General features: G+C 36.7%; 1 long non-coding RNA gene across 1 annotated transcript in view; it reads left to right on the forward strand.

Annotated features, from left to right (window-relative positions):
* Positions 1–11984, forward strand: part of LOC125173122 (uncharacterized) — a 90902-nt gene extending 78918 nt beyond the window's left edge. Inside the window, exons 2-4 of the long non-coding RNA XR_007154933.1 lie at positions 1962–2053; positions 10793–10888; positions 11907–11984. This is a non-coding gene — a long non-coding RNA (uncharacterized LOC125173122). The remainder of the gene's footprint in view (positions 1–1961; positions 2054–10792; positions 10889–11906) is intronic.
* The last annotated feature ends 463 nt before the right edge of the window (positions 11985–12447 follow it).

Below are 12447 nucleotides of genomic sequence, written 5' to 3' on the forward strand. Positions count from 1 at the left end.
CCACTGCCCACTAGTATAAAAACACATGGAATACCTCGTGTTTGGAGAAGAAAGTGCTAAGGTTTGATGTCTAAAAACCAGTCTGATAAGAATTAGGAGGGTGGTTCTTGACACTCCAGAAAAAAATTGAGAATGCCTCCTACTTCTTCCCACTACGTTTCTAAGAATGACTCCACCACAGAGGAAGGTGAATGTGAAAGGCTTCAATATATCCAAGTATCTTTCCTTTCTGGAAGTGAGTCATTACAGTTTCTTCTTACTGCACTTTCTGTTCCCTCAGAATTTAAAGAAAACTTTTTTTACTTCTTGCATTTTGAAACTTTGTCATATACTTATTATTGTTTGGTATTATAATTATGTGTATTTGTTTCTTTGTTTATTGTCTGTTTTGTTCAGTTGAAAAGCATCATATGGCCTGGATGCTGTCTTATTACAATTATTGTATTTTTCACTGATACTGTTTAGGATGGTGCCCGGCATGTATTAGGTGCTCATGAAATGAAATGTTTGCCAAATAAACCATAAATCAATGTTCAGTGGCAGTAGCCACTATCCACTTCCTCACTTGACTCTGGGGAAGTTATTGCAAAGTCCATTCACTGTCTCCATTTATGATATTTGGAGCCAAGGTGATTCCAACAGAAGGTATAACTCAGTTTGTGGAATAAACAAATAAATATATGCCAGAATAACTGGCATATAATCATGGTTGATTATAAGACATGTATAGGTCTGACATGTCTCTTAAATTATTGATTTGTTGATCAATTGAATAACAGAGACCACTTGACTTCATTCTTAAATTTATGCACATAGGCTGATGAGAAGTACAGGGAGGTTCAGTAGGGAAAACAAAACAAAACAAAACAAAACATTGAAATGGGATTCCAGATACTTGGGGTCTAGATTTGCCTCTGCTACTATGAGACTTGGGAGCAATAAGTTTATCTCTGAATAAGTGGGTTGAGCCAGCTGATTAGTGAGGTCCTTTCCATACCTAAGATTTCAGGCACGTTTGATTCCCAAAGCAAGGATTGATAAGTATGGGGGATTGACATATAGGATTCACATCTCTTGGAAACCTTTAAAACAGTAATGAATAGCAAAGGAATTTACCTTTCTGTGTTTTGGCTCACTGATAAGCAGTGTATGAGAGTCTATCATGATTTAATCTTCAAAATACCTATTTTCTTAACTATGGCCAGCCCTATCTGGGATGTGTTAACAAATTACTACTTTTGTCTTAATAGAATTCATTTTCTTGTTCTTGTAAGACTTGAGCTAGATTTCCTTTTTGACCTTTTAGAGGGCTTACATGTATTCTAACACAGCCCACAGCATTTTCCATACCATACTATCTCTGTTTCTCACTAGAGGGACTATGAACTCCAAAGGCTAGGCATAATAAGAACTTAGCCCATAGTAGATGTTCCTTCAATTTTGGTTAAATGAATGAATAAATGAATAGAACATTTGCTATGGTTACAGCTAAATAAGCCAGTAAGTCAGAGTTTTCCCTACTTTTTTGAAATTGGAATAATTGATTTCCAAATAACAGTGTTACACTGGGATTATTGTTTATTTGCAAAAGCTCATGCTCCATGAGCATCAAAACTTGACACTGAGGTTCAAATGGCAGTGGCACCATATGGTGTAATTCTATACATCCGTGAAAAGGCACAAAACCACAGTATCAGATAAAAACCTCACCAAATGTTAGAGCTACTAGAAACCTTGACTACAACATAGTCATTTTGGTGGTAAGGAAACAGAAACCCAGGAGTTAAACTAATGTGTTCAAACTTCTTGATAAGGAGTCCATAAACCTGAGCCCATAACCCAAGCTTTCTCATTTCCCCTCTTATCCTTTAACCCTTGTGTACTACACAGTCTCAATCTCCTGTGCTTAGATTCAGAACAAAATTAAAATTCTGTTGCTTTCTCTGTTTTCTGTTCTTCAGCCTGGCCACTTTTTGGGAATTGAACACCTGTAGTAGTGTCCTCTCCTTCATGTACCTCACAGTGTTTCAATGCAGTTCACTTGCTGCGCCAGGTAGGTTTCCTCCCTCACCTCTTTCTCTCTTTTGTTCAGCCTTTGAATGGACCTGTAATTCAGGAAGTTGACAGGGAGCATGAAAGGATTGGAAAGGCAGCAGATGGAGTGGAGGGAGGAGGGAAACAGGAGTCTGAAAATGGCCTGGAGGCAGCTACTACCTGGTGGCTGAAGCCCACAGATGCGTTGCTTGACTTTGAAGAAATGTACACACATATTCTCATGAATATTCTCACATGACAGTAATATCATACAGTTGCAGAGCACGTTGCAGACAACTCCTGAGAGAGGTGATACAGGGTGTGAGGCAGCCTGGATTTAGGTATTATTAAGATTCCTAGTGTAAAAATTTATTGTAAGTAATTTACTGTAAAACAATCTGCGGGTTTTTGGTAGGCTTTAAAAATTCTCTAAATTTTAGCTTCTTGATCTATAAATAGGGTGTATAAGTTTCCTAGGTCTGTCTTTTCGCTCTGTCTCCACATGGCTTTTCTTCTGCATGTGCAACATGTCTGTGTCCAAATTTTCTCTTTTTTTTAAAGGGCATCAGTCATATTAGATTAGAAACTACTCTAAAGGCCTCATATTAACTGAATTATTATTTTAAAGACCTTATCTACAAATAAGGTTACTTTGTGAGATACTGGCAATTGGGACTTGAGCGTATGAATTTTGTGGGGAACACAGTTCAGCCTATAACATGGAGCATATTTTATAATCCTCTTAGGGTTTGTCTTGAAGATCCAATGACTTTTATATGTGAAGTGCTTTTCAAATTTTAATTTGCTATATAAATGAAGAGCCTGACATTTAGCAATAGGAATCTTTAAATCCTTATTTTTAGAACCCACAAGCTGAATGGTTAAATGTTCAGTTTTATAGATTTATTACAGGGTCGTGATGTTTAAATATTAATACACTTCTATATGTTTTGATATATATTTTTTCTTTCTTGGTATTTCATACACGCTTTTCTCTCCCATCTCCCACCTGTTAAACGTATCCCCTGGTATGGGTTGCATAAGGTGGACAGAGCAGAGAGAGAGGGATCTCTCTGCCTTTTGCCATTCTAGATGCACAGACAGAGTGAGTGCACACAAAGTCTAAGCAGAGGGGATCTTGACAAACCCACAGGCATTCCTAGTCTCTGGTGTGGCACAGAAACATAGTAGGGAGAGTTACAAGACCTGCAGGTCGAAGTGGACAACAAACATGAGGAAAGTTGCTGTGGAAACCTTATGATCTGACAACTAGGAGCCAGACAGAATGAAAGATGTCTCAGAATTTCTATATGGAAAATGGACATCTGGAACTGTATCTCAGCAAGAAACCACTGGCATCCTCACAGAGGGACTAGCTGGGGGAGGGATTATTTACCAAAGGAATGATTACAAATGTGTGAGTACAGTGTAGAGTGCAGGAACCTGGGGCTAGCACTGTTAGCTCTGCTAGGCCTGAAAGGCTGAAGGGAGAGCATGACATTAGAAACCAGAAGAAAAAGAATCATATAGAGAAGACTGATTCTGTCTGGAGCAGAAAGAAGGGAACCCTGTCGACGTGCTCCCTTTAATTCAGGCTCCAGGACAAATTGCTGGGGTGGAGGTGAGGTGAGAATGAATCTGGAGTAGCAAATAGAAGATTTTCCATGGCCATAGTTCTTGGCACTACACATGTCCCAAAACATTGGCATAATCCTAGGGGAAGGGAACAATGTGGGCATGAACCGGTTAATACTGAGTTTCTACCACTGTAGCAGAATGGGGACTCGAAATAGAAAGTGAACTGAATTATAGAAAAAGACATATGTTATAACTTCTTACAAAATATGAGATTTGGACTGAGAATTGTATCCACCTCATATAATCCATAAATCTAGTGTTATATATACCATACACATGTGTATCCATACACATATGCATGCACACACACACACACACACACACACACCACCACCAAATGACAATGCAGATGACATTTACATTGGAGTATAAGATAGACAAAAAAGTGCTGGCAGAGAGAAAGAAAGTCTGAGATGAGTAAGAAATCAGTAGGAGTGCATTAAGTCAGAAATGTCAAGCAAGGAATGAGGAAATGGGATTTGGAATGGCAGGAGCCACTGGTATTATGAGCTGGAGACTCCTTGACTGACACTGAGCACTTATGGGGAGCAGCAGAGAAATTCTTTCTTTGATCTAGGATGAGGCCGAGAGGCAGAGCAGCAAGTATCAGCTAGGAGAAGACAAGAAGGAGGAATGGGGTCCTGGTGGGACAGAGGGAAGCTTGCTTTTCCACCTTCTTATTCTCACTTCCAGTAGACCTGCAGGCTGGCTGTGCCTCTAAGTCCTCAGTAATCTCCTCTTTTAACCTAGTGTGACTGGGGCTCAATTCCATGGTGTCTGTTGTAAATTTTACATTTATTTTCTACAGCTCATTTAAGTTTTTGAAACTCAACCCCCATTCTTCATGACACAGAAAATGAAATCTAAACATTTGATCAAATTTATTTACTATTTGTCACTTCGTGTTGGAAATTGTCAGTCAGGATTGTTTTACTTTCTTTTTCTTCCTCTTCCCAGGTTGAGGTTCTGAGGGCCCTGAGCCATGGTTATTGATGGCATTAGTAATGAGGGAAAGTCCACTGTTAGTATTCTGTTTCACATAGTACTTGACCCTTTAAGTTATAGCTAGTTATTATCTGGTCCTAATGTTGTCCTCATTGACCTTGGCAATCTGCTGAAATGTGGTCACATCCTATTCTAACCTTCTGTGCAACAGTCCACACCCTTTGTAGCAGGGTTCCTACATCCCAGCCATGAGTTCCATCCTCCCCCTCCTTTCAACTTCACATGCAAAATTAACCTTGAAGAGTATAAAAGCTTCAAATTGTCACTGATATTGAGATAATATTTCAGGAAAAGAAATGATCTGGGTGAGGGAGAGGGAGAGAGACACAGAGAGAGAGAGAGATTGATTCCAACTAAGGGCTTTTTCTTTTCTTTTTTTTAAATAAATATGATTTTTAATTCAGAGTGGTCTAGTTTCAAATCCTATTTTGGTTACTTATTAATTGTGTGGTATTGGGAAGCTTAGTTAAAATTGCGGAATGTGTTTCTATAACTGCAAAATTAGGAAAAGAATGTCTACTTCTGGGGAGGCGGAGGGGATACAAGGACCTGGAACACTATATGTGATTGATAAATGTTGCCTGCATTCTATTTCATTCCATTAATGATGCAGGCTTATTGTGGGCACAGTGAGAGGAAAGGAATGACCATAAATTAAAATGTTGACTTGTTTTCAGTTACTCTTTATTCTCCTTTGTGCAGCATCCTCTCTGGTCTTGGCAATCTCCTAAGGCCAGTGGGTGTGGGAGATAATTATGGGTGAGGGTTGCCTCAGGGATCTTTAACAGCAGCTCCTCTTCCAAAAGCAGATCAGGTACAATGGATAATATCTTTGATTAATTTTGGTGCCTTGTAAAATTAAACTTTATTCTGTGTAAAAGTTTTACACATCATAATGGAGACATTGTAGATCAATAAGTAAGAGAAAGATTGCTTAATAAATCTTATTTGGGCAAAGTGTTTAGCTACTTGAAGAAAAATTAAATTTGGATTCTCATTTAACAGCATAAACCAAAGTCTGTTTTATCAAGATTAAAAAGGCAGGGGCGCCTGGGTGGCTTAGTCGGTTGGACGTCCGACTTCGGCTCAGGTCATGATCTCGCGGTCCATGAGTTCGAGCCCTGCGTCGGGCTCTGTGCTACAGCTCAGAGCCTGGAGCCTGTTTCGGATTCTGTGTCTCCCTCTCTCTGACCCTCCCCCATTCATGCTCTCCTTCTCTCTGTCTCAAAAATAAATAAACGTTAAAAAAAAAAGATTAAAAAGGCAATTTTAGAATATCAAAGTTAATTTGACCTACCAGAAATAAAAGGTGATTATTTTCCAATTTCTGGATAAGGGAGAAAGAATTCATAAAGGAAAGGAATAATAGATTTGACTGTAGAAAATACAAAATTTCTCAGTATCAGTATTATGAACAAATTTAACTACACATATGACATAATATTAATATCCCTAATGTTTAAGGCAGTTAGTTATACAAATTGATACAACTCCAATATGTTAATGAGTACAAGACACGAACAGATAATTTATTTAGTAGGTAGAAATGATTAATGCATGCTTTAAAAAGTATAATGTTACTAAATGCTCAAAAAGATAAAAGTGAAATGAGATAACATTTTCACCTACTGAATTAAAAAATATGAGAACACTCAATTTTGCTCGGGTCACTTCTTCTATAATACTGATAAGAGCTTAAATTGGTTTGCCACTTTGGAGAATAATTTGACAATATGTATGAAAATTCTTAAAAATGTTTACATCGCTGGGGCGCCTGGGTGGCGCGGTCGGTTAAGCGTCCGACTTCAGCCAGGTCACGATCTCGCGGTCCGTGAGTTCGAGCCCCGCATCGGGCTCTGGGCTGATGGCTCAGAGCCTGGAGCCTGTTTCCGATTCTGTGTCTCCGTCTCTCTGCCCCTCCCCTGCTCATGCTCTGTCTCTCTCTGTCCCAAAAATAAATAAACATTGAAAAAAAAATTTAAAAAAAAATGTTTACATCGTTTAACCAAGAAATCCAATCTCAGGGCATGAATGATAAACAAAAAATTCTTAAATTTAAGAAAAGCTTCATTATAATAGCTTTAATTCATTGATTGCTTACCATGTGACTGGCTTTACTTGAATAATTCACTTCTCACCAAAACTCCTAAGTAGCTGGGCCAGAATTTGAACTTCATCTGTCTGCTTCAAATTCTGCTGTATTCTTTGTTACTATTTTATCATACACAAAGATACCTTTCATGATATAATAATGAAAATTTAGAAATACTTAAAAAAATCCATTAATAATGTAATAGTAAAACAAGCTTTGGTTAACCGATTCCATACAATACAGTGCAGCTAGAAATGATATAGAAAGTGTTTATTTTCAATCATTTTAAATGAAAATAGTGTAAAATAAATTGGTATATTTCTTCTGTGATTTTAAGTATTTAAAGGAGATAGATACAAAAACGAATACCAGTTAATAGTAGTTGCCTTTGATTTGTAATATACTGGTCCTTTTCTTCTTTATCTCTATACTTTTGTGGTCTTCTCAGATTTTGCAATCAAAATAGATTATCTTATATTCAGGAAAAAGTAAATTTGAATTAAAAAGTTTGTGGAGACTTTTAGGTTTTTAAGGCTTGATAGGAGATGTATAATCTTCATTAGGTTAAATTCTTAGTCACATACTCTGTCAAAAGAAAAGTGCTCTAAAAATTGACAAATCCAATGAAAATAGGCAATGGTTGTGAGGTTAGGTTATTAATAGTGTAATTAGATAAAATCTGTTAGTGTCATATAAATAAACAACAATATCTGTATCAACGTTATAGACTTAAGACTGTTGATTTACCTATTGAAAATACAAGGATTGAGAACCAAGTTATAAATCTAATAAAGTTTCCAATATAATGTAAAAAGAGGTTATCTTAGTAATGACTTTCCCTATGACTATATATGATCTTTAGGAATTTAAATATCTTAATCAATTGGCTGAGAGTTTTCTTTCCTTGACTTACATGGCAAAACATGGATAAATATTTTTTAGGTGCTATCATCAAAATTGCACAACCTGATTTTTTTTTTTTTTTTTTTTTTTTTTTTTTTTTTTGGACAGAGAGAGAGACAGAGCATGAACGGGGGAGGGGCAGAGAGAGAGGGAGACACAGAATCGGAAACAGGCTCCAGGCTCCGAGCCATCAGCCCAGAGCCTGATGCGGGGCTCGAACTCCTGGACCGCGAGATCGTGACCTGGCTGAAGTCGGACGCTTAACCGACTGCGCCACCCAGGCGCCCCAACCTGATTTTTTTTAAAGCAATTTCTGCAGAAGTGTCATCTTTTGGGAGCCCCATCTAGCTTTAGAAAATAAGCTTTGCCATAACACATTTAGAACAAAGGCAGTGATTTTATATTTATTTTTATTTTAATGGTTACAATCCCCTTAATTCCATAATTAACATTGTAATGATTTGATTATGATCAGTTTGTAGGAATATTAACCACTCTTGGTTTCTTCTCACCTCATTAACTAGCAAACTAGGTACTGACTATTGACGATAACCAGTTTCTCATGGACTGTTGCTCAGTATTACCAAATCTTTTTAGTTTTATGAAGCCATTTCCATTAGAGAATGAATAGATTTTCTATTTTTTTTCCTTTTTAGCATATGTTGGGATCACATGAAAATAAATATGACTTTATCACCTCGTTTCCAATTTTTTCATCCTAAGAAGCAGCAGCACCTATTCATTGTTTCAAATAGTGCAGAGTTAAAAATTGTTTCTTAAATCAATGTTTCAAATAAGTGGAACTAGTTTAGCTAAAATGGCACTGCTCATTTAACCTGGTATATTGCTAACAAGAGTGTTGGGTGGAAAAAGTTGAAATTAAAAAAAAAATAGTGGTGGTAGCTTGGTTATAATCATTAAGGAGTAATAATATTGAGTTTGATTTATAAGTTGGAAAGATTATGGTGAGGGAAACAAACCAAATTCAGCCAATTTGAGAGTGTATTTGTTCTCAGGACCCTGATAAATGTTTATGGTTTGAGTGAATTGGAGCCCACTAGCATTGCCAAAACACCCGGAAGGGATGTGCATGGAAGAGAAGAGTGTTCTATGTTATACATCTATTTAAGGTAAATAACTATTTAGACAAAAAAGAAGAGGAAGGTCATCATTTACAGCACTATTTTCTCAGCATTACAATTTTCACTGCTTTTCCCCCTTAAAAAAAAATAAAAGTAATTTATGCATATTTCCTATGAATTCTCAAATAAGTTTCCCTTTTCCACTTTTCTAATGGAATATCATTTTCTTTTTGTTTATAGAAACTTTTCATGTAACACAGCTATTTTTGTGCTTATTTCAAATACTTCCTCTCTGTTACTTCATGTGATTTTATTTGTGAATCTCTTATATTGGTTTTACCTTTCCCCTCTGTATAACCAACTAGATTTTAAGGATATAACTAAAGAGAGGAATTATATTTCATTTTTCTTCTAGAGAGGTAAATTGGAGCTCAGAAAAGTTAAGTAATTTAATTAAGCCAATAGACCAGTGTTTACTAAAATTTATCTTGTGGGTCATTAGATTTAAGGCAGGTATAATCATACACACATACACATGGTTTAGTGGCCAAATTTGTTTAGGAAAGACTGCGTACTATGTAAATTCTCAGTGAGTAACAATAAATATTATATACCAAAAACAGAAATATTTCTGCAGCAAGCAAAGTGATCTATTCATCTATTAAGCTTATTTGAATGCATAGTGTCATTTGTTTTGCTCTTACATCTTTCGTTTGAGGGTTTTTGTTTTCTTTTTGCTTCTTGAGTTAAACTTATTCATATACATATATTAAACTTATATATATATAGGTATATTAAACATATATATATATATGTTTTTCAGTAAATGCCTTTTAGGTTATAAATTTCCTTCTAAAAACCTCTTGAATTGTATCCCACAGGCTCTAAAATGACGTAATTCTTTAACACATAGTTCTAGATATTTTGTTTTTTGCATTAGGATTTCAGGTTTAATCCATAAATTGCTGAAGATATATTAATAAGTATCTTTACTCTGTGTATTCTTAGTGGGCCACAACTAATTCACCTTTTAGATATAACATGGCACAGCATATAGTAGATATTTCCTGAAAGCTGGTTTAAGTGAACTGAATCTTTTTTGAAATCACTTAGACTGACAGAAATGAGTCTCAAATATACATCTCTTGATTTTTTAGTCAGATTTATTGAGAAATAATTTACTTATAATAAAATTCACCCTGTTTATAAACTTGACACATGTATACAGTCATGCAACCACTACCACAATTAGGATAAAGATGATTAGCTCCCCACAAAGTTCTTTTGTTTCTTTTGTAGTTAGTGTCCCCCTCCCACCTCCAGGCAACCATTGAACTCTTTTTGTCAGGATAGTTTTGCCTTTCTAGAATGTCATAGGAATAGAAGCATATAGTAGGTAGCCTTTGTGTCTTCCTTCTTTCACTCAATGCATTTGAGATTCTTCCATGTTGTTACATGTAATAGTAGTTTTATTCCTTTTTATTGTTGAGTAGTGTTCCACTAGTTGGCTATGACATAGTTTATTATCCATTCGCCAGCTGATGGATGTTTAGTTTGTTTCCATTTAGGTAGTTTTTAGCAATTATGAGTGAGGCTTCTATAAACATTCGTGTACAGGTTTTGTGAGGACATAAGTTTTTATTTCTCTTGGGCAAACACCTAAGAGTGAAGTTGCTGGCTGTTCTGATAATTGTGTTAGTGGTGGGGATTGGTGGTGGAAGAGGAGTGGATAGGCTCTGTGATGTCCTACTGTAGGATAGTGTTTCCTGGGCCTTCCAGCAGTGATAGCACACCTGTAACACATTAACATAATATCATGGGGCTGACTCCATACTGTTTCCTGACCCCCCTCCAGGGCCAAAGGAGTTTTTCTTCTACATTTTCCCATCAGCAGTGGGTCTTTACCTGTGCCTGGTAGTGACAGAGTTTTCTCTGCCCCTCTCACAGAGGTTTAAGGTTTTGCTACTTATGAGAGGATGGTCTGGGCAGGGTGTCTGGGGTTCATGCTTTCCCCACAGCAGCAGTCGCTGTCTTCCAGCTGGCCCGTACCACACAAGGGACTCTCTCGGGTTGTCTGCTGTGCTATCATCTTTCTCATGAGCACCTGCTGGGGTCCACGGAAAAGAGCCTGGGAGTAAGTACCAATTCCTCTTATGTCCGGGGCTGCCAGGGGTTTCATACTGTCATACTACCCACACTCAACCTTTACCAATTCTTTAAAGGTTTGGTTGATGTTTTTTAAAACTCAATTGTAGGGTGGTCAGTGCTTTTTCTCCCATTCTCTGCCACCTGTGAGCCAGTCCATGGGTACTTGATTCAATTTAACTTTATTCAAATATAAACGTAAACTAAAAACAATTCAGCATAGTTTAATTTCTTTTATTGCCTTTCTATTGGGGCATTAATGGAGGGAAAGGTAGATGATTGGGAGGATCAAAATCTGAATCCAAAGAGATGTGTTCTCAAACTAGCCTCCCGCAGGCACTGGGGTTTGGCTACAAAATTTGACTGAGTTGCTTTTTTCCCAAATACTCAGAAAATAGTTAAATTTATGGGTTGAATTTTCTGAATTCTAAGATTCTACCTCATAATTTGTTATTATTGTAAAACCTTGGTAACTGCTGCTGATTGTTTGCTCAGTGGTACATGCAGCTGGGTAAACAATCAGCATGAAAATGGCAAATTGGACAGCCAATCAAGCTTTTTCATCACTTTATAAGGTAATTTGGGTTCATCTTATATGGTTTTAACTTGATAAAACATTTTCCTGAAAATTTTTGTGTGGTTTGGGAGTATAGAAACACATATCATTTTAGAGATGCTTAAAAAATTTGCATTCCCTGTAGAAACCCAAAGTAGTTTTGTTGAGAAACACTGCAAAGCAGAGGGGATGATGTAACCAAAAAATAGGACCAGTAAAAGGTCTTTGATTTCAATCTCATTATTTCTGTTACTGTGCAAATTTTTACGATAGTGGCTCATGTTATGTAAAGTAATTTGAAAAGGAAGGATTTCAGCAAAACATATTTAAACACCTAAAAGGAAGATATGTGAAGCCTAAATACAAAGCTTAATCATGTACTTAATCATGGGGGAGAAGCTAGGGGTGTTTCAATAAATTTTAATTTATGCCAATTTTTATCTTATAAAAGGATGTGGAAAGTCTTCCAGGACTGATTTGAAAATAGCTGAAATATATCCTGAAGAATTTTCAACTTTTGCAAAATTCAGTGAGTGAAATAAGTGATAATTCTGTAAGGCATAGGGTGTCTGTACTTATTAGAGTTGAAGGCATTCTGGGATATAAGGTCCCTCTCCAAATCTGAAATATATTTGTATATTTAAACATATGCAGTGTGCACTCTCAACAATAGTCAAATTATGGAAAGAGCCTCAATATCCATCAAGTGATGAATGAATAAAGAAATTGTGGTTTATATACACAATGGAGTACTACGTGGCAAGGAGAAAGGATGAAATATGGCCCTTTGTAGCAACATGGATGGAACTGGAGAGTGTGATGCTAAGTGAAATAAGCCATACAGAGAAAGACAGATACCATATGGTTTCACTCTTATGTGGATCCTGAGAAACTTAACAGAAACCCATGGGGGAGGGGAAGAAAAAAAAAAGAGGTTAGAGTGGGAGAGAGCGAAAGCATAAGAGACTCTTAAAAACTGAGAACAAACTGAG

The sequence above is a fragment of the Prionailurus viverrinus genome, chromosome C1 (genome assembly GCF_022837055.1).
Source record: "Prionailurus viverrinus isolate Anna chromosome C1, UM_Priviv_1.0, whole genome shotgun sequence".
In the NCBI taxonomy this organism is placed as follows: domain Eukaryota; kingdom Metazoa; phylum Chordata; class Mammalia; order Carnivora; family Felidae; genus Prionailurus; species Prionailurus viverrinus.